At 48.2% G+C, this 27308-nt stretch overlaps 1 protein-coding gene across 6 annotated transcripts in view; it reads left to right on the top strand.

Annotated features, from left to right (window-relative positions):
- Positions 1-27308, top strand: part of Znf536 (zinc finger protein 536) — a 531971-nt gene that overhangs the window by 124525 nt on the left and 380138 nt on the right. For 5 of the 6 annotated variants that reach the window (XM_045154928.1, XM_045154929.1, XM_045154926.1 and 2 more), the window contains one exon: positions 13445-13562. The gene's annotated coding sequence lies outside the window, so the exon portion shown is untranslated. Of the gene's footprint in view, positions 1-13444; positions 13563-14390; positions 14472-27308 lie in introns of those variants that run through there. The other variant, XM_045154930.1, reaches the window with a different exon arrangement.

Below are 27308 nucleotides of genomic sequence, written 5' to 3'. Positions count from 1 at the left end.
TGCCACTGGCTGTCCCAGCTCCAGCCGAGTGAGCCTGCCGTGTGGAGAGGAATGATGGGAACGGGGAGAGCCTGGTTGGGCTCCACCTTGGGGGTAGACCTGAGGTCTCCCTCACTCTGAGCCCCTTCTAGGAGAGTCAGGCAGCATCTGCCCTACTATGTGCCTATGAGGCCAGGGGTTGGCCCAGGTCGTTTAAACCAAATGGTCACACTGGCTGTTAGTCCGAGTCATTGGTCTCAGGGGCAAGATGATGAGTGTCACCGGTCACCTGAGGAGGACCCCAAGCACACCTTCTAGGCAGGTAGGGATAACCTAAGGCCCCAAGCCCTGCCCCATGACTTCTGCAGCTGTCACTCTTCTGGGTGACAGCCAGCTTTGAGCACAGGACTGCAGGAGATGCACTGTCCCCCTGTGGGCCCTGTCCTTCCCACTGTCCTTTCTGAATCTTGTAGGCTGGTCACACCTCCCCACATGGGGCCCACAGAGCTCAGCCTTGTGAAACACTCCCAAGGTGGGCCAGGAGCACCTACAAATATCTGGGGAGGAGGGGAACATTGAAGATTATGGTTGCCCCCAGAGTCCACTTTGCTTCTAGAAGCAGCCCCCGAGTCCATCCACAATGGTCAGTCCATTATTTTTTTCTGGTTCTTTGCAGTGTCTTTTCACCTGCCCAGGTCCAGGGCCGGGGGAAGGGGCAGAGGAGGAGAGTCGGCAGGTTCTAAAACGATCCCTGTCTCCCACCTGCGTGTGTACACAAAAATAAGCTCCGGACGCTTTCTCTTAGTGTGCAATTTGCTGTCTATTTTTAACTTGTACAGAAAGGGCCAAAAAAGAAAAAAATTCTGTGGGGAAGTCAAAGCGGATGGAGGTTGCAGGTATCCAGTCACCAAAGGACCTGAAATAATTGCCGACATGACATCGTTTAGACAATGCGAGTCTCCCAGAGAGGGGCTGCCCCTTGCAACAGGCTTCACGGCCCTCTCCTCTGCCGCTGTGCACTTAATTCCATCCCAGCCATGTCAGGAAGACTTGAGGAACAGAAAAAAAGATCCCAGCATTAAAGACATGCTCTTTGTTTTTTCAATCTGTGACCCCAGCAATCTCTTTAGCAAGCCACGGTTCAGTGAACTGGCACACAGCAGCCGTTCGGCGGTGGAAAAATCATAAAACAGATGGAAGCTTTACATTTTTGTTTAGTTTTTAAGAGCAGTTTTTATAACATCGCTTAAAACCATTCTGATGCATCATACTGTTTACGCTCAAAGCTTTGTAGCTAAGATGTTTACAGTATAGAGAATGTTTTAAGATATTTTATAGTTATGATATTTGGATAATTGGCAAGGAAAAAATAGTTTGTTAAGATTGTAGTGATGTTGGTAACTGTGAAGGAACTTAGGAGTCTCAATAAATATGTCCAGTTCGGTGGAAAGTACAAACTCAGTTAAAACAAAACAACACAAGAGGGAATATCTTTTTAGTGAAATCATTTCCTTTTCTTAATCAAAAGATGACAGGCAGGCCCTTAGAAGTCCCATCTGTGCGGCACCATGCCATGGCTCTGTGCTTGAAACTTCTCAAGACTAATATACATGGACCCATCCCTATGCCACATGAGCCCAGGGAAACCCAGTGAAGCGAGTTCTGTTTTAGGGGACCACCTTAAGAGAAGTCCAGGGCAGCCCCCTGCATCATTTTGTGCAGTGAGCTTACACAGATTTTTTTTTTTCAATGTTGAAGAATTTATGCAGAGCTAGGATTTGGACCTCCCCCACTTTTTTTCTAAACTGCCCCAAAATGACATTAATCAAAAACAATAACTCCTTTTAACTTCTCTAAAGTGCTCTAAAGGAAATAATGTGTGTGTGTGGGCCACAAATGCAGAGAATGCAAACATTTCACAATAAACACGCTTAAATGAAAGTCCCTGGCAAGATAGCCTGAAAGATAGGACATGCTGGGTTAATTAATGCATACTCATAAAAATAAACCTCACTTTTAAGATTCAACCAATAAAAATCATTAGCATATTTGTGCCGGATGACGCTTTGTATATGCTGAACTTCTCCATGGTGCGCTGTCCTCCGAGCCTGCAAGAGAGCTGATCTTCAGGCCACACGCCCTTTCTGTTGGCCAGTACAGTGTTTCCAGTACAGTGATATGATGATTTATTCTGGTTTTATCTGTAATACCTGAAATTGATCTACTGAGGATGGGATTAAATTTATCATTTTAGATATATAAATCATAGTTAGATAGCCAGAAAAATGTTTAGTTGCATAAAAATTCCTATTGTTTGCTTACGACACACAGTGTTTGATTTTCACTATAATCAAATTACTATAGTGCATAATTTTCACCCCAAGATGTTTATTTTTTTTATCTTAAATTGAATCACTTCATCCTACTCACAAATGCTATCTTTAAAAAAATATTTTTCCAAAATCATGTAGTCTAACAACAGTTGACATTGGGTTGTGGACTATGCCATGTTTTGGGGTTCTGCTAAATTAGAAATCATATAATTTTCTAAGTTTAACTACAGCATGGAAGATTCTGGTTTTATGCCGTGCTTTCTGTACAGGAAAAGACACTTCCATAGGAAGCAAACAGTAAAACCTAACTCATTTTAAAAGAACTGAAATTAGAATTCATAAACTCACTTGAAGTTGTAACTACCTAGATGGTGAAATTCTCAACCTACGATGATGCCACATTTCAAATCCTTATGAAAATAAAAACAACCTTGGAAAAATTATTGAGGGAAAAAACTCTAGCCTGAGTTTAATTTTATCCAACTTTATTGGCAGCTTATTTTGAACTAATGTGCAATAAAGTTGCCATGCAGAACAATTGAAAGAAATGAGAAAAAACATTTTTTGTTGTTTTCTTACACTGTTTGCTTTAATAAAGACCAAGGAGGAGTAAATACCTGAATAAATAATTTGGGGCTTTTTGCACAATCATGGGTGGCGAGAGAGTTTCGGGCCTTGCTGATGGCGCTGTTACTGGCCTGTTCTATGGACGGCCAGGCCTTGGCCCGTCCACGCTGGGCCTTCCCAGGGGCTGCCGTGGGTGTCCCTTCCCTCTCCCTGACCCCCACTAGGACAGACTAGTGCCCATGGAATCCCTTGTACAGTTAATATCATCCAGGGGAGCAGACAAGCACCTAAGAAAGAAACACAAGTTCCTAAGAAAGAGCCTTTCACACGAATGTTTCTGGAACAAGCATTTGCAAGTTTGAGGGTTCCAACGGATTATAAACAGTGTCGGCTCATACCCTCATTTTGTGCCAGAGACTCAACATTGCCTATTTCAGAGACCATGTGTTTACGCCTACAAAACAAATGTCGGCATTTGTGTATATTTGTCCAGAAGCCACACCCAGTGGCTCCTAGGGTGGGAGCATCTCTTCATACCAGCAGCCGAGATCTCCGTAGTGACCTTCCTAGCCCTGCGCCTCATCCCTGGTCCACCCGGGCTTGACTTGGGTGTGGCTGTGACTTAAGTGGGGCTTGCAGGAAAGCCTTCATTCCAGGCAGACTCTGTTCCCAGCCCAGCCGCTGTCAGGAGTACCAGGACAATCCAGGGCCCCACGTAGCAGCCGTCAAACTGCCTGGGTTTTTATCATAGTTCCCGTCAGGCGTTTGAGGGAGTTCCTCTCTTGTTTGTGGCTGAGAAATGGGTAGGTTTTTGTGACCAGGTCTTTTGAGGTATAAAACAGGATGCCTTTAATCCCAGCACTCAGGAGACAGAGGTAGGAGGATCGCCATGAGTTTGAGGCCACCTTGGGACTCCATAGTGAATTCTAGGTCGGGCTGGGCTAGAGCGAGACCCTACCTTGAAACTGCATACCCCCCTAAAAAAATACCCAGGAGGTGGTTACCTGACATGGTTTGAGTATTTGCCCCCAAGCATTCATGTACTGGGAACTTGATTCCCCCATATGCACACAGAGAGATGAAGGGATCCTTAAGAGGCGGGGCCTTCGTGGGGGTGCCTTTGGAGGAGATCTCGGTGGTTGTCGTGGACCACTGAGCTCTCAAGATGGAAAGGAGTGGAAGAGTGAGCTTGAAGCGCGAAGGATGTGGCTAAGGGACAGATGGCTTGTCTGTTGTGCACACGGCCCTGGGCTCAACGCTCCCGTTCCTCACACTGCAAAATGAACGAACAAGCAAACAGCAGCTCCAGCCTGGGATCCGTGGAATCCTGCCTCACAAACAAAAAACAAAAACAAAAACAAGCCCAAGCAAAGAAGGAGTAAGCTTGACCTTTGACCTCTCTGGTGTCCCATTTAGGGACGTGACCTATTCCTTTTGCATGCATTTCTGTCACCTGCTATGTGGGCCTTACCAGAGCTCAATGAACACCATCATTATGCCCAGGAATCTCCAGAAATCGTAGCAAAAAATATGCTCCTTTTTTCTTTCTAACGGTCGCCAGCTTCAGGCATTTTGTTATAATCATGACAGACTAATGCATGCCTGTCCTTGGTGAAGCTAGGTGTTTGTTACTTCCTGACAAGGATTCAAACTTCTGTGCCCGAGACAGTCTCAACCTCAGAATGTTGGGCTGGCTCTGGGGAAGCATCAAGAGGGTGGCTTCCAGAGCATGTCATACTGCTATGGGCTCAGTATCTTTAAGGTAGTAGTTGAGGATGGTCACAAGCTGAAAGGGTGGGTGTGGTGGCACACACCTTTGATCCCAGGCCTTGGGAGGTGAAGGTAGGAGGGTCACTGAGTTCGAGGCCATCCTGACACTATGTAGTCAATTCCAGGTCAGCTTGTGAGACCCTACATCGAAAAACCAATGTGTGTGTGTGTGTGTGTGTGTGTATGCAGGAAGGGTTGGAGGAAGCAGGCCAGAGACCAGGGCTGAGTGTCAGAGGAAAGAGTACAGGGGTTTCTCTGCAGGGGTCCTGGAAGGACCCTATGCTGGGGTGTCTCCAGCCAGGTGTCAAGAACACTGTCACGGCCCATCTTGGCCTCCATGCTGGGGGCTCCACATGCTGGCCCCATCCTCGGTGCCAACAGTGGACCTGTGTTCTGGGAATTGTCAGCCTTGCAGCTCACTTCCTGCGCGTGGCCATGCCTTAGGAGCCATTGCTGAGCAAGGCCCCTGCTGGACCAGGACAGAGTGGGCAAAGCCATTGGTTCGCTAAGGCTGGGCCTGTGGGTACCGTCAGAAGGTCAAGCTCCGCACAGCTCGATGTTTCCCCGCGACACCCTGCCACTGAGCAGCCGGGAGCCGAGAGTGCGGCTCTCCGGGTGTCAGGTGGTGAGCTCGCGGCAGATTCGGTGGGCGACACGGAGTCGACGGGCCACTCAGGGACGTGTCCTCCTCCTGCCTTACTGCTTTTATCCAAGAACGTCGATGGCAGTAGCAGCTGCCAGCCGTATGCTTTGAATGAGCTGATTCCTGACTCACTTTACTTCCTTCTCATAACAACCTTATGACGTAAGTGTCACCATTACCACCGTCTCACAGAGAAGGACGCTGGGGCGCAGGGAGGCTGTTGCGTGTTCAGGGCTCATCAGTCAGTAGCAGCCACATTTCTTTGCTCCCCTCAAAGTTGATTCCTGGTCCATCCACTGCTGGGCTGCACACTGCCCTGTCCCTAGCTCCCATATATATGTCTGAGTGTGGTCTTCTCTGATATTGTTTCATAGCTGCTATGCTCACATAGCTAGGGACTGCATTTTTAAGAAATTGTTTATTTATTTATTATTTACTTAGTTATGAGAAAGAGAGAATGGGCGTGCCAGGGTCCAGCAACTGCAAATGAACTCCAGACGCCATGTGTCACCTTGTACATCTGGTTTACGTGGGTCCTGGGGAATCAAACCTGGGTCCTTAGGCTTAGCAGGCAAGTGCCTTAACCACTAAACAATCTCTCCAGCCCTGCATATTTTCAAAAAAAAATATTTTGTTTAAGAGAGATAGAAAGAGGGAGCAAGAAAGAGAAAGAGAGAGAGAGAGAGAGAGAGAATGGGTGCATCAGGGACTGTAGCCACTGCAAACGAACTCCAGATGCTGGCACTGCCTTGTACATCTGGCTTTATGTACGTACTTGGAATTGAACCTGATTCATTAAGCTTTCCAGGAAAGCACCTTAACCTTGAGCCATCTCTCCAGCCTCTTGGTTTTTGTTTCTGGTACTTCTATGAACAAACTGCCTTCAGGAAGTCTGTGAGCCAACTGAAGCAAGACCTTAACTAGTCTTTGGTGCAGGTGGGAGGAACTACGGCCACAAGGCCAAGGTGGTGTACAAATGGCCACACTGTCCCAGGTCCAGGTGAGATGGGAGGAGAGGGGCACATGGTGTCAGGATGTGGAGGAATTTCAGGCGGGTTCTTATCTCACCCCGCGAACCGGCCTGTTGACCGCGAGGTAGGAGCACTGTGCTAGGGTAGAGTACTGAGTGTCTGCTCTTCCCCAAGTGCGTCTAGGGCAGAAGCTCTTTACCTGCCAACTGGAACAGCAAAGTGAGAAAGTTTCCCATCTGTTTCAGTGTCTGGAGCCAAGGTGGGCCTGCCTCAGGGAGACTGGCCTCCACCGGGGAGCCAATGGGAGAAGAAAGAGAAGAAAGGAGTGGCCAGAGTGTGGGTTGGAGGACTGTCAGTGTGGGAGGGCACAGACGAGCTCATCTGAGCTCCCGTAAAGTTACACTGCACGGCCCGGGGTTAATGACATAGTGCTGACTGTGTTACAGCCGGGGACACCGTTCTTCCAACCGATGTCCCTCCATGCCCCTATGGCCACTGCCACAAAATGAGAGTCACCAACTACGAGATGGGTCCCAGTGGTTCACAAACTGCATCCATAGCATCACAAAGGTTCCAAGGAAAGGCCTTGGGGGTTGCGAGAAGGGGAAGACTTAGGGTCCCCCCTGCAAAGGAAGTGTCCCTCAACACCTCCTTGTGGGCAGACATCCCTGGGGAAAGTGTTCTGCTATGAGAAGATGCTGAGAACTCACACATGTAGATCAGGGTGTTGATTCTACAAGTGGAAAAATGAGCCCCGCAGTAGATCAAAGGGTTACAAAAGTGCACATTGCAGTCATGTTCAATGACAGTGTCTCAGGGCTGGGGAGGTGGCTCCGTTAAGAAAATGTTTGCCTCACAAGAATGAAGGCCTGAGCTGGATCCCCAAAATCCACATAAAATGCCTGGTGTGGTGAACACCTGTAATCTCACAGCCGGGGAGAAAAAGAAAAAAGACAGGTGGCTCTCTGGCCAATCAGTCTAGCTTATGTGGTGAGTTCCGGACCAGTGAGAGACCCCATCATAAAACAAACAAACAAGCAAACACAAAACAGAAGGATATCACCTGAGGAATGACATTGGAGGTTGTTCTTTGGCCTTCACATGTATGTGCACCCTCCACATGAACACACATGCATACATATGTCTTCACACACATGTGTGTACACATACACACATACACAAAAAGGAGACATGAGTGTTTCTGTGGTCCAGTCCCCTTCTTCAGGTAACCTGGCAAACACAGCATTTGGAAGAGATGTATGTCGACTTGGGACTAAACTCCCCGTGGACAGGGGAACCAGAGTCCCGAGGACAGAACTCTGTGCTCATAATGGTAGCTTATAGTTGAATAGTTTCTGGGTGCAGACCATAAGCCAAGTGCTTTCAAATATCTTACCTCCTTTCTATTTTTAATTTAATTAATTAGCTTTGTGGTAGGAATTGAAGCTAGAAACTGCTATTTGCTAAGCAAGCACTCCACAGCACTGAGGCACACACCCAGCCCCTCACTGTGGATTCTAGACAAGTGCTCTACCACTGAGCCATGCCCCCAGCCCCTCACTGTGGATCCTGGAAAAGTGCTCTGCTACTGAGCCACGCCCCCAGCCCCTCACTGTGGATTCTAGACAAGTGCTCTACCGCTGAGCTGTGTCCCCATTATCTCCATCCTAAATATGAAGACATGGAAGTGGCTATGTGATTCAGTACTGGGCTGTTGTCTGGGAAAAGTGTTGCCCTCGCTTTGATTCCTCTGACCCAGGAAAGGCATCCCCCTCCCAGGGTCCAGCAGGATTTCCCTAGCGTGCACTGGGCCGGAGAGTCCACCATGAGAAAACCTGGATTGAGCTCTCTTCTCTTGGAGACTCACATGGAGCAGGCCTATTCCTGTCTTCCTTTTTATTCTACCAGGATTTGTAGGGAATTGTATTGCATGAAGGCAAGGATAGATACCAGACTCCTTGACAGGAGCTCAGCGAGGGCCAGGACAGGTCCTGATTCATCATATGTTCTTATGTATTTCACATAGACTCATGGGAAGACATACTAGGTATCTATGTGCTTAAGTATGCATTTGTTGATGATCAGCCCGTCGATAGGGGTCTCAGTGGTAGAGTGCATGCCTCATATGTGTACGATCCCAACTTTCACCTTCAGCCATTGAAAAAGGAAAAAAGAGTCCATCAATCCATTGGTACTTTTTTATTCATTCATAAGACACTTTTTAATTTGCATACGCATTTACCCATAATTCATGTACTGATTACTTTTTAATTCCTTCCATCATCATTTTATCTCTCTATACATGTCCTTAGGCATGCATTCACTCATTCACATATGGGGTCATGTATGCGTTTATTGCTTGATTCATTCATTCATACAAACATTCATTCATTCCACTTTGTAAAGGCTCTGAAAGAATGGGTAACAGTTAAACAGAGAGTAGACTCTTGGCACTTCTCATCACTATAGAGGATGTGGAGGCATGCAAAGTTGAACAGAGAGTGCTAGGGACTTGGAAACAAATTTTGGCATCTAATGGGTGCAGCCTAATCTCATTGACTGTGAAACGTTGAAACCTTTAAAGCCTCCCTCCCCAGTTTTCTACATGATTGAAAATTTGTCACTCCACACTGATAAATCTTCTTTTGATCCTGACCCCATCTTTGGATTTTGCTCTGGAAGTTGAGAACTGGCAGAATTCCTCACAGGGAAACAATGGATAGCTGAGTCTAGGATGGTGATGGATGGGTGGGAAGAAGGATGGTGTTAGCTTCATGAGCGGCGTGCATGGAGGGTCAGGAAAGTCAGTGAAAGGCATACTTGGGATAAAGGAAGCACATGTAGGATTTGAATTCCTCTCCTCTTTCACTATAGAGCTCCATCCAGTCACCATGTTTTGAAGTTCATATTGGCTCTGGAGGTCACAGGGGTACTGGTCACATAGAATTAATTCTACCATGCCTGAGACCTGCATTTGAAATCACAGAGACAATACAACATAGCTCAAAGATGCGGTGACATTTCGAGCAACAGCAATAGTGATGACTGCCAGGTAGAGAATAAGATAGACATAAGATAATTGGAGCAGGGCCTTCTGCCTCCATCAAATGGATGAGCATAAGAAAGGTCCTTTGTGTCAAGTTCTGAGTTATTGTCATTGTTTTAGTTACTTTTATGTCCGTGTGGCCACAATACCTGACGGAGGCAACCTAGGGGAAGAAAGATTTAGTTTGCCTCGTGGTTTTGGAGGGTTCAGCCTGTTGTGATGGAAGGATATGGTAGAGCTGCTCAGTTCACAGAGGCCAGAGCATAGGGCTGAGGCTGCTCACATCATGGCAGACCAGGAAGCAGAGGGTCCAGGCTTTGTGATGGGAGAACATGGTAGACTGACTCAGCCTATGGTGGCAAGAGTGTATGGCAAAGGCTGTTCATATCATGACAGACCCAGAAGCAGAGGGTTCAGTCTGTTGTAATGGGAAGACATGGTAGAGCTGCTCTGTTCATGGTGGCAGGAGCGTTTGGCAGACCAGGAAGCAGAGGGCAAGCTGGAACCAGAGGGTATGTATAATCTTCAGCGGCCTGCTTCTAGGGACTTATCTCCACTAAGCAGACCCCACCTCCTAAGGACTCAGGGACCTTCTAAAATAGTGCCACCGGCTGGACCACGCTCCCACAGGTGTGCCTGTGAGAAACACTTCAGATTCATGACCTAGTAGTCATGGAGATAGGCTGCTTGTTGAGGGGGCCAGAGCATGAGCCTCCTCAGCCTTGTCTCGGTGGGAGATGGGTATGGGGGAGTGAGCCTAGGACCCTGTGCACGCTCAGCAAGTGCTCTACCACCGAGTCACACCGCCAGCCCTGTTTATTTTCAGACAGTGTCTTGCTAAATTGCTCAGGAGTCTGTGCATGTGCTCTGTAGCTCACCTGGGCCTTGAACTTGTGATCCTTCTATCTCAGTCTCCCAAGTAGTGGAGAGTATAGGCCTGTGTCCCTCCCCACTCCCCCAGGACCAACTAGGGTTATTGAGGTGCTACCAGATCTCCCGCTCAGCGGGCCATCACTCACGTGTGCCTCTCCTGCTTTCACGACTGATGGCAAGGATTCTGTGGAATGAGCAGTGCCTCGGCTGATGGCTGTCCACGTGGCACGAGGTCTCAGCTGGTTCCAGAAGGTGCCTTTCATCTTTACCTCTCTGTAAATGCAGTGGGCCAGTCAGAAAATCGTCCTGACCCTCAGACTATAGTTGACCGCCCCCCCAGGTGCTCTCTACTCCACAGGCAGGAACTCAGAGAGCCTTACCCCATAAAGTCAAGCTCAGGTGGCCTGTTTCACCTGTGTATCAGAACCCTGCCCACCTTGACTCTCAACTCATGGCCAATGGAAAGAGTTCTTACTGCATGCTGGTTCCCTAGGTAACCAGAGTGCACACTGGAGAAGGACTGTGGGAAAAGGAAGAAATCACAGGAGCATGCACATTACTCCATCCGTATCAGCCCCCACTCCTGCTCTCAACAGCCGGCCATGGTTTCAGCCTATTCCTCTATTCTGGTTTAAAGCATACAGCCATAAACACTCGTGGCAGCCAGCAGCATGGCCGGATGTGATATTAATTTCTTCTCCTGGTTTATTTGTGGAGGAGTGAAGCATATAAATTACTGTAAGCCACTGGTATCTCCAAATGGAGGAGTGTGGTGTGTCCTCCATCAGAACCTAAGTAAAATGTGTGAGTGACCGGAGGGTCTCCATGGGAGCGTGGCTTTAGATTATGTGCACTGCTCAGAAAGTTTTCCCTCTGTTTTAGTGCAGAGCCCTGGTACCCGTCCCTGCATATCACTGGCAAGCCTGGTGTCGGTTGGACAGTCTCCCTGCAATGCCATTTTTCATGACTTGTTTAATTAACAGCCATTTTTTTGACCTCGACTTGTTATGAAAGTGTTGCTATTCTCTCCTGCTAAATTATGTCTAATGAACATATTTGCATGTTATCAGATATAGCAATATATCATTTCAAATTTGAGCGTTTAAGCCTGCATCTCTCAAAACAGCTTTTGTGGATTAGTAAGCAGGTGAAATCAAAAATCTCATTTCATATCTGACATTAATAACTTTCGGAGGAGTGAGCATTGACATTCATGTCTGGACCAGAATCGAGCCCAATGTCCTAGAAGCACAAGGGCAGCACACAAACCTACTCTCCAGATAGGAAAATAAATCATACATAATGCAGAATTTCTACCTTACATGTTAATTAATGTGTGCAATCAATTACTGATGTTACAATATGAGAGAGAAGCTGGTGGGGAAAGGGGTAATAAAAAATACCTATAGATTTATCTGCTTCTTTTTTTTCTATTTAAACAAATAGTCTTCAAGCCTGTGAATGCTGTGTTGAGGCATGCTCTGAATAATAAGCATCATAAAATCTAATCAGATTTATAAGAGGAATTGATTGTTGTGGCAGGAGGAGAGGGTGGAAAATAAGCTGAAATTTAAGTGTTAATTTTTATGCTAATCCACAGTGGCTTCATATGAAGCAATTTTGTTCTGTGCCACAAATATAAAATTGTCCCTTGCAGAGAAATGTCAGCTTGCTAGACCTGAAAGCAGTAATTTATTAGGTATGTTTCTATTAGTATGTGTCACAGTTGTTAGCAGGCTATACACACAATGGTGCTTTCTACTTATCCTCCAAGTCTAGAATGTTTCAGCTCAGTGGCTGGAACGTGGGGCATTAATACATTATCATATGCGGGGTGGTCTGTGCCCTGTGGACAAAAGGCTATTTAATACAATTTAATGTCATTCTGAGAAGAAGTGGAAAAATAAAGACGGGGAATAAAATGGCATCTGTGTGTTTCACAGAGCACTCATGCACAAACCCTCAGTTTAAGAGGTATGACATTTCTGCCAAGAAAAAGAATAAAACTGGGGCATTTTTTTTTATAACCTGTTCACCGCTGCAGTATTTCCTAAATGCTATTAAGTGATCGATTTACACGGCCACATGATGATGTCACCCATAAGAAGGGGAATGCAGATGACAGCAAAATACTAGTGACAGTGACCTTGTTTCAGAATCCTTGGAACCCTGTCAGCTTTGCTTCCAGTATATGGTTTCAAAGAATGTACTTTTTGGACAATATCTAGTTACTGGGTAGTGAATTAATAGAGTTAAGGGTTCTGATGCAATTCACATATAGGTCAATTACATGCGCCAACATCTGCTCTGTCACTATCATTTGCATATAGCATTCATATGTTAATGATGCCTCTTTTTACTCAAGTAATATATTTAAAAAAACAAGATTTGCATATCAGTTTGGATCAGTATATTACAAGCAATTTATCATTTTCTCCTTCTTGTTATGATTTTAAGAACAATATCTTGAGCGATGGCTGCTATATTTGAGCACGGCTCTGATTTATACAAGGAACCCCTCAGTGGGAAAGCTTCCATTCTAAAGCTGCTTAAAGCCTTATAAATCAATAATGACACAGATGGACTGGTGATAATCTATTTAGAATGCCTGATAGCAAATATTGTTGTACAGATGATTAGAGTAGTAACCATTTTAAAAGAGTCCTCTCCTCTCCTCTTCTCTTTCTCTTTCTCTCTCTCTCTCTCTCTCTTTGCAAATGGCAAGTTTGAACAAAAAAAAAGTGCTTGCACAGACTAGTGTCAGGAATTCTTCTTGCGGGGTCTGGCTTGCAAAGGGGAAGACGTGGGGAGAACAAAGGCACTTCCCGCTCCTGCCAATATAATCATATCAATCCCCGTTTCTTTAACAAAACAGGACCTCTTAATGGAATTGTGTCTTCAGGTGTAAATAGCATTAAAAGCGGCTTCTCCTCTCCTCTTTGCCCTGATACAGCGCAAGGAGTGAGAAAATAAAGTGGAGGTTGTCAGAAGTGGCAGCTGCTTGGAATCCTGATAAATATAAGCTTTTATTGATCGGATGAAAATGAAAGATCCCAGTGCTAGGCAGTGTTTAGCTTCTTGTCTCCAGCGCGTCACCGGTGGCCTTGCGTGGGGATGGATTTCCATTCTCATACCCCGGATTTGATTTCATCTTTAACCTTTTCAGTTGGATTTCCTTGACCTCGGCATAGTGCTGTGATTTTGTGAATTTGTTACATTTTGCCTGACATTGCTTTCTTTTCTCTATTTCCTTTTGTGACAGGGAGCGGGGACGCCCCTCTGGTCATCTTGCAGTGCCTGCGTCTGTTTGCATCTTTTTCTGGGGTCTTTTCTCACCAGCCTGACAGTCTTTAAGACAAGTATGCAGTGAAGCTGCTAAGGTAAGTCTTACAACGTTGGAACTCTTTTCCCAGTCACCCCTCAGTTCCTCCTGCTTTGTGCTTGACCTGACACAAATCCAGCCCAAGAGGTCCTCTCGGCATGGCGCCCACAGCCAGGCCTCTCCCTGACGCAGCTCAGGGGTCCTGCACCTGTTCAGTAAGCCCTGGGGGCTTGCCACTTGAGGACAGGCGTTCCTTTCTGGCTGGGAAGTTTGGGGGGACATGAGACAAAAGGATGGCAGAAAACAGCGCTATGTTTTCTCACCATGTTTAGTTCCTACATTGTGTCTCGAACTCTATGTCTTAGCCCCTTTCTGAAGTTCCCTGAGGTGCCTCTCACATATTCGGTTCCAAGAAAGTGCTGCTAGTTTTTTTTTTTTTTTTTTTTTTTTTTTAGTAGTTTTGATACAACCAAATCAAAGTGAAGATTTGAAATGGCTTTTCTGAAAGCCCGAGCTGAAGTCATAAATTATTCTGCTCCTCGATTCTTTCTGATAGTAAAACCATACCTCTTTGCCTGACATTGCTGAAATGTGGAAAAGTGAAAGTTAAAAATAAAATGAAACATTTAAACCTCTGCTGTTGAGAACCACAGATAGACATCAAGGCCAGTCGATAGAGGCTCCTATCAATTAGACTTCCACAGTTATCATTCGATATTGGTTTATTAGCAATCACACAGGTTCAGGGTCCTGGGATTAAGAATGTGAGGGACCAGGGGGGAAAAACGCAAGGAGATAGCAGACTTGAAAGCCAGGTCTGGGAGTTCCACGGAGGCAAGCTGATTGTGTCATTACAGCCTTGTATGATCTTGCAGGAGAAAATAAAAATGGCTACAGCAAGAAGGTTGGAAGTTTTCCCTGGTTTACCCCTCTCATTTGAGTTAGAAAGTGTCGATTTCACACCATGGTGAGTGTTTTCCCGCAGCTTCTTGGTGGGTGTATTCCATGTTAAAAAGGAGCAGCGATCACTAGCGACAGTGGCTGCCATCAGAAGGCCAGGCCTGGGCAGGACTTTGCAGGAAGTCCCAGGTCTTCTCCAGGAACAGCGACAACCCTGTGGCTCTGGGCTGTGGGCTAGCCCCGCCGAGCCGCTTGGCTAGGTCCCTCTCCTCGGCATATCGCAGGCGGGAACAATTTTTGGTTCCATCGCTGCTGGGTTGGGAAAACAAGCCTTTGGTTGCCAGTAAGGTTTAGAATCTGCCTGCCAGATAAGGGAATGTCTGTGAAGACTGTTTTCCCTCTTGGGAGGCAAAACACAGATGGGGGAGTTCGGAGCCTTACAGCACTCGGCTGCTACGTTGATGGCAGGGTTTCTGCATCGTGGAAGCACACAGAAGTACCCCCAAACCCCGTTTAGCATCACTGCCCAGGGCCTTCTCAGGTAGAGAGAAGGCGGGACTGGCTGGGCGAGAGGGTGGGTGAAGGTGGGAACATGCTGGCTTATTCTGGAACATTCCATTCTCTGTGCCGTTTGAATGGGGAGAAGGAGACATTGTCACCATGCACATGGCTGTCTCTCGCATGGGCAGGTGGGATACTGTAGGACAGAATGACTCCCGCCTCACCAGGTTCCCTGTTTAATTTTGCGGTTAATCACGGGGACAAGCTATGGGTTTCAGTTTATCCAAAGAGGACTGGGCCCCAAACCAGGGATAACACCAATTCCAACATACATGCTGTTTTTCCTACATTTATTTTTGATTTATAAGCTAGGCCCAGGGAGAGACTGACAGCAGTAACTAGTAGTAAAATGGAATGATGATAACAATATATGTTCAAAAAAGTGTTATGCAAAATGTGGTCTCTCGTGATGAAAGTCAAGATCCATGTTAGTATTTTGGGGTCCTGATTGATCTTGAGTAAAGGTCCAGTAAAACTGTGGCTAGAGATCTGCTGTGTGAGGGGTCTCCTGGCTTTGCCAGCAGCAGGCAGGGAGAGTTTTCTGCACAGGATATATACACCTAGGGATAATTTGGGGTTCTGTTGATCCAAGAGCAAATTCTTTTCCTCCAGAGATTGTTAAGGGGGCAGGTCTCAAGAGGAGCTCGAGACTATGTGGGCACCTCTCTCCCAGTCTCCTGATGACTTTCAACCCCAGAACACAGGCTTCCCAGGCCTTAGAATCAGAGCCCTTCCCAGGGGTCTACACTGAACAGATGGGTAGAAAGGGCTTTATTTTGTACAGTGAGTCACTTCTGGGCTTCTGGGGAGACATGATGGGGGACCTTGCCCTCACTCATGTCTTTGCAGCTCTTTAAAAAGGACACTTGACTTTCTGAAGTGTTATGTAAAGTGCCATATAGGCCAGAAGTGGTGGTGAATATTTGTAATCACAGCACTCAGGAGGCTGAGGCAGGAAGACCATGAGTTCAAGGCCAGCCTGGGCAACTGAGAAAGACTGTCTCTCACAAATTTAAAAAGTAGATAAGTAAATAATCAACAGGTGAGGAAGCATAGCCCAGTGATGGAAGGCTTACCTAAAAAGCACCCAGTCCTCAGCATTACAAAAATTATAACAAGAAAATCAAGTCAGGCCGAGGCCAAACTGTCACCCGCAAGCACCGCCTGCATGGAACCTGAGGAGGCACTGTGGGCTGGATCCCCCGGGCACCTCGTAAAGTGACTCTGGGTCCTCCCACAGCACGCGCTTCCGGAGAATTCCAGGCAAAGAGTGGAGGCCGAGCCCCGCGGCGTGTCCATCTCTCCTTCCGTAGCGCTGTCCTTCAGGAAAGGCCTGCGGTTGGGCCGTGGAACCATGGATGAAATGGCACCACCGACGCGGTGTGACCCCACCATGCCCTTGGCGCCTGCAGGGCTCTGGGCACCCTGGTCCCATCCCGCTGCAGCTGTGCCTCCCGTTGTCCTCACGCAGACCTGTGGGTCGGCGGCCTTCCCACAGCAGTAGGGGCCTTAGCCCAGCGTTGTAGAGGAGCAAACGGTTGCAGTTTCTCCGGAATAATGATGATCAGATATACAAAGAGAAGGAGGCCTTTGCGTCCTACTGGGTCTTCTCCAGGAGACCTCGAAGCTCAGAGGTAGAGACCCCTGGGGACTCCTCCGTCGACACGGGTGAGGTGCCCACGGCGGCTCCTGTACTCCCACCCGTGTGGGAAGAAAAGCCAACCCCAGCCTCCATTCCAGACGGAAGACGAGTGCGGCTCGATGAAGTCTGGGGATTGCCCCAGTTAATCCTCCCAGATCTCCGGGCAGGTAGATATTATCATTTCGTTCCATTTCTCCCGACATGGAAACCGAGGTCGAAGCTTGTTCTGTCTCGGGTTCTGCAGCTGGTGGGTGTGTTAGTACGTGACAGAGTCAGCCTGCCTCGTTGGCGTGACCAAAATGCCTGCCATGGCGCCAGGGAGGAAGGGCATCTGGGCTCATGGTTTCAGAGGGTGGAGCCCATGGTCACTTGGGCATCATGGAGACGGGAGAGTGTGTCCTCTTCATGGTGGGCAGCAGGCACAGAGAACAAAAGAGGAAGAGGCCAGGACAAGGTACTCCCAAGGGTCTGATCCCAGTGACCCACTTCTTCCAGCCACGTCCACCTCCTACTTTCCACCATCCCCCCAGACTAGCTGGGGGGCAGCCAGGGAACACATGGGCCTGGGCAGACATTCTGTGTTCAGAACATAGCAGGGGAGGAGGCCAATATCTCAGTGTGGTTCTTGCTGGTTTTAAAGCCTGATCTCTTAGCAAGGTAGCAGGCTAGGGGCATAGCACGGGACAAGACTGTCCAAGACCTGACTCACAGGGAGCTTCTATTGTGGAAGTTGAGAGTGGGATGCAAATAAAATAAAATAAAATAAAATAAAATAAAATAAAATAAAATAAAATAAAATAAAAAAAAAAAATAAAATCAAGGGAACTGATGTACAACATGGCATCAGATGGTGATGATGCCACGAGAAAATGAAAGCAGCATGGCCAGCGTGGTGGCGCACGCCTTTAATGCCAGCACTTGGGAGGCAGAGGTGGGAGGATCGCCATGAGTTCAAGGCCACTCTGAGATGACATAGTCCAGGTCATCCTGGACTAGAGTGATAACTTACCTAAAAAAAAAAAAATCACGGGCTGGAGAGATGGCTTAGCGGTTAAGGTATTTGCCTGCCAAGCCAAAGGATCTGGGTTCAACTTTCCGGGAACCAAGTAAGCCAGATGCGCGAGGGGTCGCACGCATCTGGAGTTCCTTTGAAATGGCTGGAGTCCCTGGCACACCCATTCTCTCTCTCTCTCTCTCAATTTCTGCTTCTTTTTCTTTCTCAAATAAATAAATAAATAATATTTTTAAAAAATAAAGCAGGGAATTGTGTGGGGGTGAGGGAAGATCTGTACTTGGGTGGGTGTGGATGGTCAGGAACAGCCCCCCCCCCCAGGAAGGCACGGTGGGAGGGAGCGGCGTGAAGGAAGGAGAGTGGTCTAGAAAAGGCACTTCTGACAGAAGAAACAGCTGCACAGAGGCCCTTTGGTAAGAAGGACTCGGAGACAAGAAAGGTGACTGGGTGGGGATGCTTGGCTCAGACACGGCTTCGTAGGCCTTGGTGAGTTTCGGCTTTCGTTTTGTTCTTGTTTTGTTTTGCGTTGGTGCGGATGAAACCCTAGGGTCCTGCACGTGCGAAGCACTCCACTGAGCTACACCCTAGCCTGTTTCCTGCTTTTGTCACTTTTAACTAAAAGATGTATCTGGAGAAACATGCCTTCCCAGGAGTGGGGATGTTCCTAGCTGACAGAAGTTTTTAGCCTGTCAATGGCTTTTGGTGGCATGGTTATCGTGGCCCTTATCTTCCCCTCCAGATGGGTGTCCCTGCAGCTGATCCAAGCTGGGATTTGGGCCTGGTGGGGTTTGGGGTTGCTTGGAGGTGGTGGGCAGCTGAGGTTACCACATGTATAGCGTCAAGACCAGCGTGTCCTGAGTATCAGTGAGAGGTGGGTAGTAATTGACTAGGGGGCTCCCTCTGACTCTAGGTCCTTAATTTGGCTAAGTCCTCGGGGAGCTGAAAGTGGTCCACAGAGCTGTACAGACATCTCACACTCGCCGCAGGGGAAACCAAGGCACTCCAGGCCATCCAGTACAGAGCAGAATGAGTTCATGAGTAAGGAGTTTTGATCATGGCTGTGTATAGTGGTAAACAGCTGCTAACCCAGCATGTGGGAGGCAGAGATGGGACGTTGAGTTTGGGCCTCTCCACGTCGATCTCACTTCCTTGGGCCGCACACGGCCAGCTGTCTCGCAGGGCTCCCAGTCTGAGGAGCTCACTCACAGGCCCATGGAACCCTGAGGCTGGCAGAAACCTCTGAAGTCCAAGCCACCTTCATTGCGTCTGTGAGGTGTCGCAGACTCAGGGAAGGTAAAGGGACTTTGAGGGTCACATGTCCATGAGGCACGGGCCGAGCTGCAAGCCCCAAACGTTGGTGTCTTGTTCCAGCCTGAGCACAGCAGGCTGTCCCTTATGCAGCTCCAGATGGACTGAAAATCACTCTTGGCTGCAGGGAGGCATTGGTTTGGGGGAAGGACTTGTGTCTTTCTTACCATAGCTCCCATAGGTCCTAGCCGAGTCCCGGTACCCTTGGGAGTGGTGAGTGGTCACTGGTGATATTTTTTTAGGGACCAAAGCTCTGAATTAGCACTTGCTGTCATTGGCATTTGTTGTATTTGGTCTAAGCAAAACCGATACAGGGAACATCTCCCTTTTTTATTTTCTCTTCCCCACATTTCCTGGACTGCATGGACTAGGAGAGCGGAGGCCTGCCCGGGTCTGATTCTGCTAACCTCAGGATGTGTTTCCTAATTCCTGTGCATATGATGTGAGGGTATGTGGCCCCCGGGTGCCCAAGACGCTCTGTTTTAGGGCCACAGTGCTGAGAGCTGTGGGTGAGGATCGTCAGTACATACCGATGCCGGCTCAGCAAGGGAAGACCGTGCTCTGGGGAGGGAGGGCAGGAGGCTCAGCCCAACCTGACGTGGCGGGTCCTATGTGGGTCTTGTCCCCACGTGATACTGCGTGACACTGCCTGTGAGAGCCATTTTGAGGGGGTATGAGTGACTGTCCCTGGATGCTTTGGGGGTGTGGGTAGAGTCTGTCCAGTTTGGCAGAGGTTTTAAAGTAACGTTGGAGAAATCTGTTTTTTTTTTTTCCTCTTCCCTCACTATTGCTAGCAACCAAACTGTCTAGGAAGGAGGCAATGTGGTGCATTCTGGTCCTCAGGCAGACAGATGCAGGGTTTCCTAGCAAGACTGTGTTTCAAAAGGCAAGTAAGCAAGCAGGAAAAAACGTTCTGCAAACAGAGCGTGACTCTAGACCGGATGGGGCTACTGCTGTACTCAGCGCTGAGCACCGGGCTTCACCCGCAGAGGGTTCCGGGACTGGTCAGAACGGACCTGACCACCGGCCAGGATGGCCCAGATCTAGAAGCATGGACAGTTCGAGGGGAGACAGTCTGCTCAGGTGGCTTCACACGGATAGGTGAATGTGTGTGTGTGTTACAGCCCCAGCCTCTGTAGAGGAAGGGTGGCCATGGGAAGTGTGCCTTTTCTAGGGAAGGTGGTCAGATGACCCTGGGCAAGCCTTCTGGATGCCAGCTTCCTCCGTGCCATCCCAGGTGACTGAGTCACGGAGTGTTTACATGTCACTGTATGCAAGGCAAGAGGTGAAGTTTGGTTCCCACCCCTGGGGAGCAGGCCGTGGGAGGACCCCTTCCGGCAGCCTACGGGAGGAACTGCTGGGGCAAACACTCCCGCTCGGTCCGTGGAGCTGCGAGGTCTCTGTGCAAGGCCAATCCCTCACCTTCCTCACCAGTGCTTGCAAGCCATGTTCAGACCCCCCATCAGGAAGACCTGAAGCTTCCTCCGCATCTTGCCAGGCAGCGGTGACGCTTGTTAACCTTGGAATAAGGCTGTAGGGGGACAAGACACTTTATGTCCTTTGGCCCGTTCCTTCCTGGCCCCTCTGCTCGTCTCCTTCCTTCAAAAGGGCCTGATGTCTTTAGCTTCTCTGGGATGAGGGATCAAGGGTCAAAGAGACAGGGAAGTGAGCAGCGCATAAGGGTTCAGGAAGAAGTGGCTGTCCCCTACACAGCCGCTGAATACTTTCTGGCCTGCAGGCGGGGTTCCACGAAAAGTGGCATCCAGCACTTCTGAGGACGGGGTTGGCTCCCGTCTATCCCTCACTTCCTGTTGGCCTCTCACCTGCTCCATTCATCTCTACATGCGGTCTTGTACATCCGGTCCACATGCGACACGGAGTTTCTGTATGTGTAATATTATTTGTTTTTATTTCTGTAATCCCTTTATTGTTTGCACAACTGCTGTCAGACTGTTGCCTGAAAGTATCACAGGATAATTGCTGAACGCCTGCATAAGTAATTTCTTATGAAATCGGGCCTTGTCTGCATATAAAATTGTTTTTTGTTGCTGCATACACGGACTTCATTATATACAGAGGCTGTTTACCAGGGCACACCTTCCCCGCAGACCCTTCAGATGGGAGAGGCTGGCACTTTGGAATAATTAAATGCAATCATAATTCTTTTTTTCAGGGGGGTTGTGAGACATTTCTAGAAGGTGACAGGCAGAGGCAGTCCGAGGGAGCTTGCCCTAGGTAGGAGGGAAGCACTGGCCCAGATGAGAGTGTACGGCTGACTCTCTGGACTGGTACTATTGGGGAAAGGCTGCTTGCCCCTCCCAGCTTGCACTGGGCATCTCTTCTGACCACATTTCTGCGATATTAATGGTGTGTGGTAGTGAAAGAAATGTGTTTTATTCTTGAGTCTCACCCTGCTGCTATCAAAGTAACTTCCAGCTTATTAGCGACAAAGGACTTTTCTCCTCTCGGCTGCCCTGTTCGCCAGGGCTTCCTGAATTAAACTGCTGTTTCCTGTCCTTTATATGCACGGCCACATCTGGGTAGCCTGCTCACAGCCCCGCTGCTTAATAACAATCACCTTCCCTTTCAGTCTGTGCTGATTGTTTCTAATTCACTCTGACAGATAGTGCCTGACAACTTGCCGGCTTTTCCCTCCCTCCGTGACCTGAAGTTACTCACAGCACTTATATAGTCTGTCATTTTTAATATTTGATTTCATTTTAAGTTATGTGTTTTACTGAGAAGATGAAACTAAAAAAAAAAAAAAAGAAAGAAAGAAAGGAAAGGAAAGGAGGGGGACTTCTCACGGAACATAAATTTAACCCTTTTTGTCATTTGGCCCCAGGCTGAAGGCCTGTCCCCATGTGAGCAGGCCGCTGTTTCTCCATTCATGTCTTGCTGGGGGCAGCAGGGGCAGAAGCGTGCTTTCTATTTTTTTTTTCTTTAAATCATTTTTTAAACTTATTTTTCTTTTTGGGGGGTGGGTATTGTTTTGTTTGGCTTTTTGTAAAGCAGAGTCTTGCTCTGCAGCCCCGGTTGGCCTCAAATATACAATCCTCCTGTCTCAGCCTCCCAAGCGCTGGGAGTTCAGGTCTGTCATACCCCAGGAAGCTTCATGTCATACCCTTTCCTTTCAGCGGTGTTCCGTGTGCCTGTGGCTCTCATGGTGACTTGTTGTGGCTAGAGCTCCTACCCTGTGTGTGGCGGGGGGGGGGGGTGCGGGTGTTGCTGTTTAGTGACAGTGAACAGGCAAAGTTGGGGCAAGCACAAGCAACCTTCTTCTAGAACATGTCCAAGCACGCGGCGACCATTGTTTTTGGAAATGTTTCTCTTTGCACAGCTGATGGGACAGAGAAATGCCAACTCCTCCTGGCTTTGGAATGAGCCACTTGGCATGGGGTCTTCCAACAAGTGGGACCAGGTGGGCAGCAGAGTTGAGACTGGACACAGAATTTCTCCTGACACACTCTTTCTGAACCTGTCCCTGCCACGGCTCTGTGGGGTAAGCGCACTCGGGGGCGGGATGGGCGCCCCACATCACTTCGGTATCCACCCCACCCGTGACTCTGCTTTGTTTGCCAAAAGACAAAGACTCCTGTGTCCCTCTTGGCTCTTCAGATGTCGAGAGCTGTGAGGCTGTGCATTAGGTCATCAGCTCTACAAATGGCCACCACCAAATAAAGAGGCCTGTTTAACCCACAAGGCCTGGCTTCTGCTGCTGGATATCTGTCTGTCCGCCCCCACGGCAGGACAGTGGAAGGAGCTCAGAGAGGAAATCTGGCTTGTACTTCGATTAAAGTACTGATAGTTGCCCTTCGTGGGCCTCCCCGTGAGCTAGTCGCCCGGAAGTTGTCACCGACACGGGCCCGTTCTACCATTCCACTTGGGTGCCTATCTGGCAGCATGGAGCAGGGAAGGGACCCCTAACACCGAGGCAGGAGGTTTTCCTGGGGACCTCAGGGAGATGGGGCTTCCAGCCCTGGGCTGTTAAGGAAACCTGAAGGTAGTAGGGAATGCAGCTCATGCCTGGTCCTCAGAGATGCTTCTTGGAGGGAGTACCAGACTCCTACACCGAAGAGGCCAAAGAATTCAAGTTAGGACCGGGCCCTGTGTCCAGACTGAACACTTCCCAGCTGTTCCCTAGGGATGTGGCCAGTCCCCGCTGGACCTGAGGCGTGAAGCCCCGGCCACTCACCCCCTGGCAAGCCGCCCTTTCTGCAGCTTGCCGTTCTTCTCTCTGGGCATGGACAGTAAGCTGAGTCGCTGGTTGCTAAATGAAGCCTTTCTTCACCATTCCTCTTCCTGTCTTCTAGATGGACACAAAAAGCCAAGACAGGGCCGGAGAGATGGCTCAGCGGTTAAGGCACTGGCCCGTCAAGCCTAATGACCTGAGTTCAATTCCCCAGTACCCATGTAAAGCCAGGTGCACAAAGTGGCACATGCATCTGGAATTCATTTGCAGTGGCTAGAGGCCTTGGCATGACCATTCTCTCTCTCTCTCTGTCTCTCTGTCTGTTTCTACCAGGTGTAGTGGCACACACCTTTAATCCTAGCACTCTAGAGGTGGAGGTAGGAGGAGACATGGTGAATTAGAGGCCAGCCTGAGACTACATAGTGAATTCCACATCAGCCTGGGCTAGAATGAGACCCTACCTCAAAATTTAAAAAAAAAAAAAAAGCCAAGACAATGATGTATTTTAAATGGTTTTGTGATGATGCCTGGATACTTGCAAATTATGGTCTCACTTTTGAGACACAGTAATTAAAATCACATAGGAGGGTTATCCACAAGAAGTCAGGTAAGCATAAATTGTAGCATTTCAGCTGTCTTCAGGGAATGAAGTCCTGTGTGTGCAGTAGAGTGAGTTACCTATTAGATGCAGAAAGGATGGCGTCTCTCCTTCGCTGAGCTGGGCGGTCTTTATGGGAAAGGAAATAGGCAGGGAGAAAAAGGAGAAAATGAGAAGAAGAATGCACTTCCTCCATACCTGAAACCTCCTGTCTTTTTTTTTTAAAGATTTAAAAATATATATATTTATTTATTAATTTATTTGACAGAGGGAAAGAGGCAGAGAGAGAGTGAGGGAGAGAATGGGCGCACCAGGGCTTCCAGCCACTGCAAATGAACTCCAGATGCATGCACCCCCTTGTGCATCTGACTTATGTGGGTCCTGGGGAATCGAACTTGGGTCCTTAGGCTTTGCAGGTAAGCACCTTAACCACTGTGCCATCCCTCCAAGTCTTTCTTGATGTGTACATGGGACACAGACTGCTAGGAAGCCTTGGCAGAGGTGTTGAGTCTTACTAGCAAGGCCCAGTCCTCAACATTTACCTCAGCTCAGTGAGATGTGATGCCAGGACCTTCTCACTGCTCCTTCTGTGTTTTTATAGTACTTTTTCTCAATTTTTATTAACATTTACCATAATTATAAAAAGTATCCCATGGTAATACCCTCCCTCCCCCACTTTCCCCTTGAAATTCCATTCTCCATCATATCCCCTTCCCATCTCGATCAGTCTCTCTTTTAATTTGATATCATGGTCTTTTCCTCCTCTTATGATGGTCTTGTGCAGGTAGTGTTAGGCACTGTGAGGTCATGGATATCCAGGCCATTTTATGTCTGGAGGGAGCACGTTGTAAGGAGTCCTACCCTTTCTTTGGCTTTAATAGTCTTTCTGCCTCCTGTTCCGCATTAGACCCTAAGCCTTGGAAGGTATGATTGAGATATTTCTCAGTAGTCCAGTCACTTCTTTCCAGCACTATGATACCTTCTGAGTCATCCCAAAGTCATAATATTTTTAATTATTTATTTATTATTTATTTGCAAGGAGAGAGAGAGAAGACAGAGACAGACAGAGTGAATAGGTACACCAGGGCCTCCAGCCACTGCAAACTGACTCCAGATGCATGTGCCACTTAGCTCATCTGGCTTTACGTGGGTACTGGAGAATTGAACTCAGGTCGTTAGGTTTTATAGGCAAGCGCTTTAACCACTGAGCAATCTTGCCAGCCCTGCTCCTTCTGTTTTTAAGAGGGCCTTTAATATAGGACTCGAGGGAAAGGTCTGCATTGGAAGTTAACCTCCAGCAAAAGCTTTTAAACATCATACAAATCATGCTTTTGTACCTCTCACCCCCAAAATGACAGTAGGGCTATCGGTGGTTATTGGAGAGGAGCAAGAAATTGAGGGTTGAAATCAAGCCAAGACTTTGACTTGGCTGTGACTCAGCAGGCCTCCGTATTACTTGATAAGCTGGGGTAAAAGCCTCACATTCTAGGCTGACAGCTGGAGGCGGCAGCCTATGTATTAGTTACTTTTCTCACCACGTGACACAATATTGACAGAAATGGCTTCAAGGAGGAAGGGGTTAATTTTTTTTTTTTTTTAAGTAGTGAAGGAGAATATAGAAAAACAACTTTTTTTGTTGTTTTTATTTTTATTTCTTTATTTGAGAGCGACAGAGAGAGAGAGAGAATGGACGTGCCAGGGCCTCCAGCCACTGCAAACAAACTCCAGACGTGTGTGCCCCCTTGTGCATCTGGCTAACGTGGGTCCTGGGGAATCGAGCCTTGAACTGGGGTCCTTAGGCTTCCCAGGCAGGCGCTTAACCACTGAGCCGTCTCTCCAGCCCATTTTACTTTTTCTGTAGAAGGATATTGTTCTTCATTCAAGGGAGGCAGGACAGCTGGCTTGCCAGAGTCCAGGTAGTGAGGGCTTACTGCTCCACCAGACAGGAAGCAGAGATTGGGGCTGGAACTGGGGCAGGCTATAGCTCTCAAGCTCAGTCCTAGGAGTCTGTACCCCAGCGATATCTCATGTCTAAAAGGCTCTACCATCTCCCAGCAGAGCCATGAGCTGAGGACCAAGTATTCAAATCCGTGAGCCTATGAGGGGCTCCTTCACACTCAAGCCATGACCTCACATTTCCTGTTGTATCCTCCATCAGCCTGGAGACCCCATAATCTTGATTTTCCATGGAGCTTACATGTCTATACTCAGTTAGGATTGAGGTCCACAGGACTCATAGTGGTATCATTTCCAGGTACATTCCATGACCATGACATGGCCCCATGGCTGTTCCTAGGGGTTCCTGGACAAGTGGGCACCTTAGAGGTGGTTGCCTGTAGAGACACACAGCAGGTACCTTCCTGCACAGAAACGCACGGAGCCCTGCTACTCTTCCTGGCCCCACCTTAGGCAAACAAATAAAAGGAAGCTACCCATGACAAAGGAAAAGAGGTGCAGAAAGCTATGTTGTGGAGATAGATGTGACTGGTGTCACCCCGGTCATGGAAACGGGAGCCGTGAATTCAGAGGCAAGCGGGGAGCTGAGTAGTATCTTGAAGAATGCCAAATGAAGCCAGCCGACCCTGTGGTCTGTTCTGTGCCACACTATGCAGCCACTTAAAGATGAAGGACGTGGTAATTGTCCCGCTCAGCAAGAACCACATGGGAGCAGCCCACACTGGAGCCGAACCTTCGGGCCAGGAAGCATCTCATATGTAGACGGGGGAAAGTGCGAGAAAGATGTTGTTGAAAAAGGCAGGAGTTTCATCAGATTTTTTTTTTTTTTTTTCCTGCACGATAGGGTCTCATTCTACCCCAGGCTGATCTGGAATCCATTCTGTAGTGTCAGGATGGTCTCAAACTCACAGCGATCCTCCTACCCCAGCCTCTTAAGTGCTGGGATTAAAGGCATGCACCCCCACGCTGGGCACAGAAAATGCTTTTACATGTGGGAGAAGAGGTGCTTGCCTCAGTTAGAGGCGATAGCTGGGGAACCGGCAAGTGCTGGGGTCTAGGTTGGCATATGGGGCAAAGATAGCAGCGATGTTGCTCTTTTGGGATACAGGAAGCAGGAGAGCTGACCTGAGTGGGCGTGTGGGTGGGTTGTCCGGTGGGCAAGAGGTGTGCGCAGATGGAGGTATCTGTGAGGAACCGGGATGGATTCGAGCACTTGGGAGACCACTGGCTTAACCGGAGCAGGGGAAACAGGAATGGTCTTATGTTACTTGAGTTCATAGTTACTTCAGGAAAAAAAAAAAAGAGAGAGAGAGAGACAAAGGTACCAGAGCAAGGGTGAAGGAGAGAGACACAGAGAACACTCAACTCCTACCAAACCAGAGACCCAGAGACCCAGAGGCTCCCAAGACCTCATCACTGAAGTGGACCTAAAATGAACCCAACATAGCTCAGGGAAATTCATGGAAGAGGGGGTAGGAAGATCGTTAGAGGCACAAGTTGGGGCATTATGCACAGAGACATTACCTCTTACCCATCACTGGTAGCTACCCTCACAGTACACGACCCACAATCCCCAGTGAGGGGGGGTTCCTCCGGAGGGGGGGGATGGGGAGGAGGCTGACGATGGTACTAACA

The sequence above is a fragment of the Jaculus jaculus genome, chromosome 7 (assembly GCF_020740685.1).
Source record: "Jaculus jaculus isolate mJacJac1 chromosome 7, mJacJac1.mat.Y.cur, whole genome shotgun sequence".
NCBI lineage: Eukaryota > Metazoa > Chordata > Mammalia > Rodentia > Dipodidae > Jaculus > Jaculus jaculus.
The sequence above is the reverse complement of the archived record's forward strand: the minus strand, read 5'-3'. Positions and strand labels throughout refer to the sequence as shown.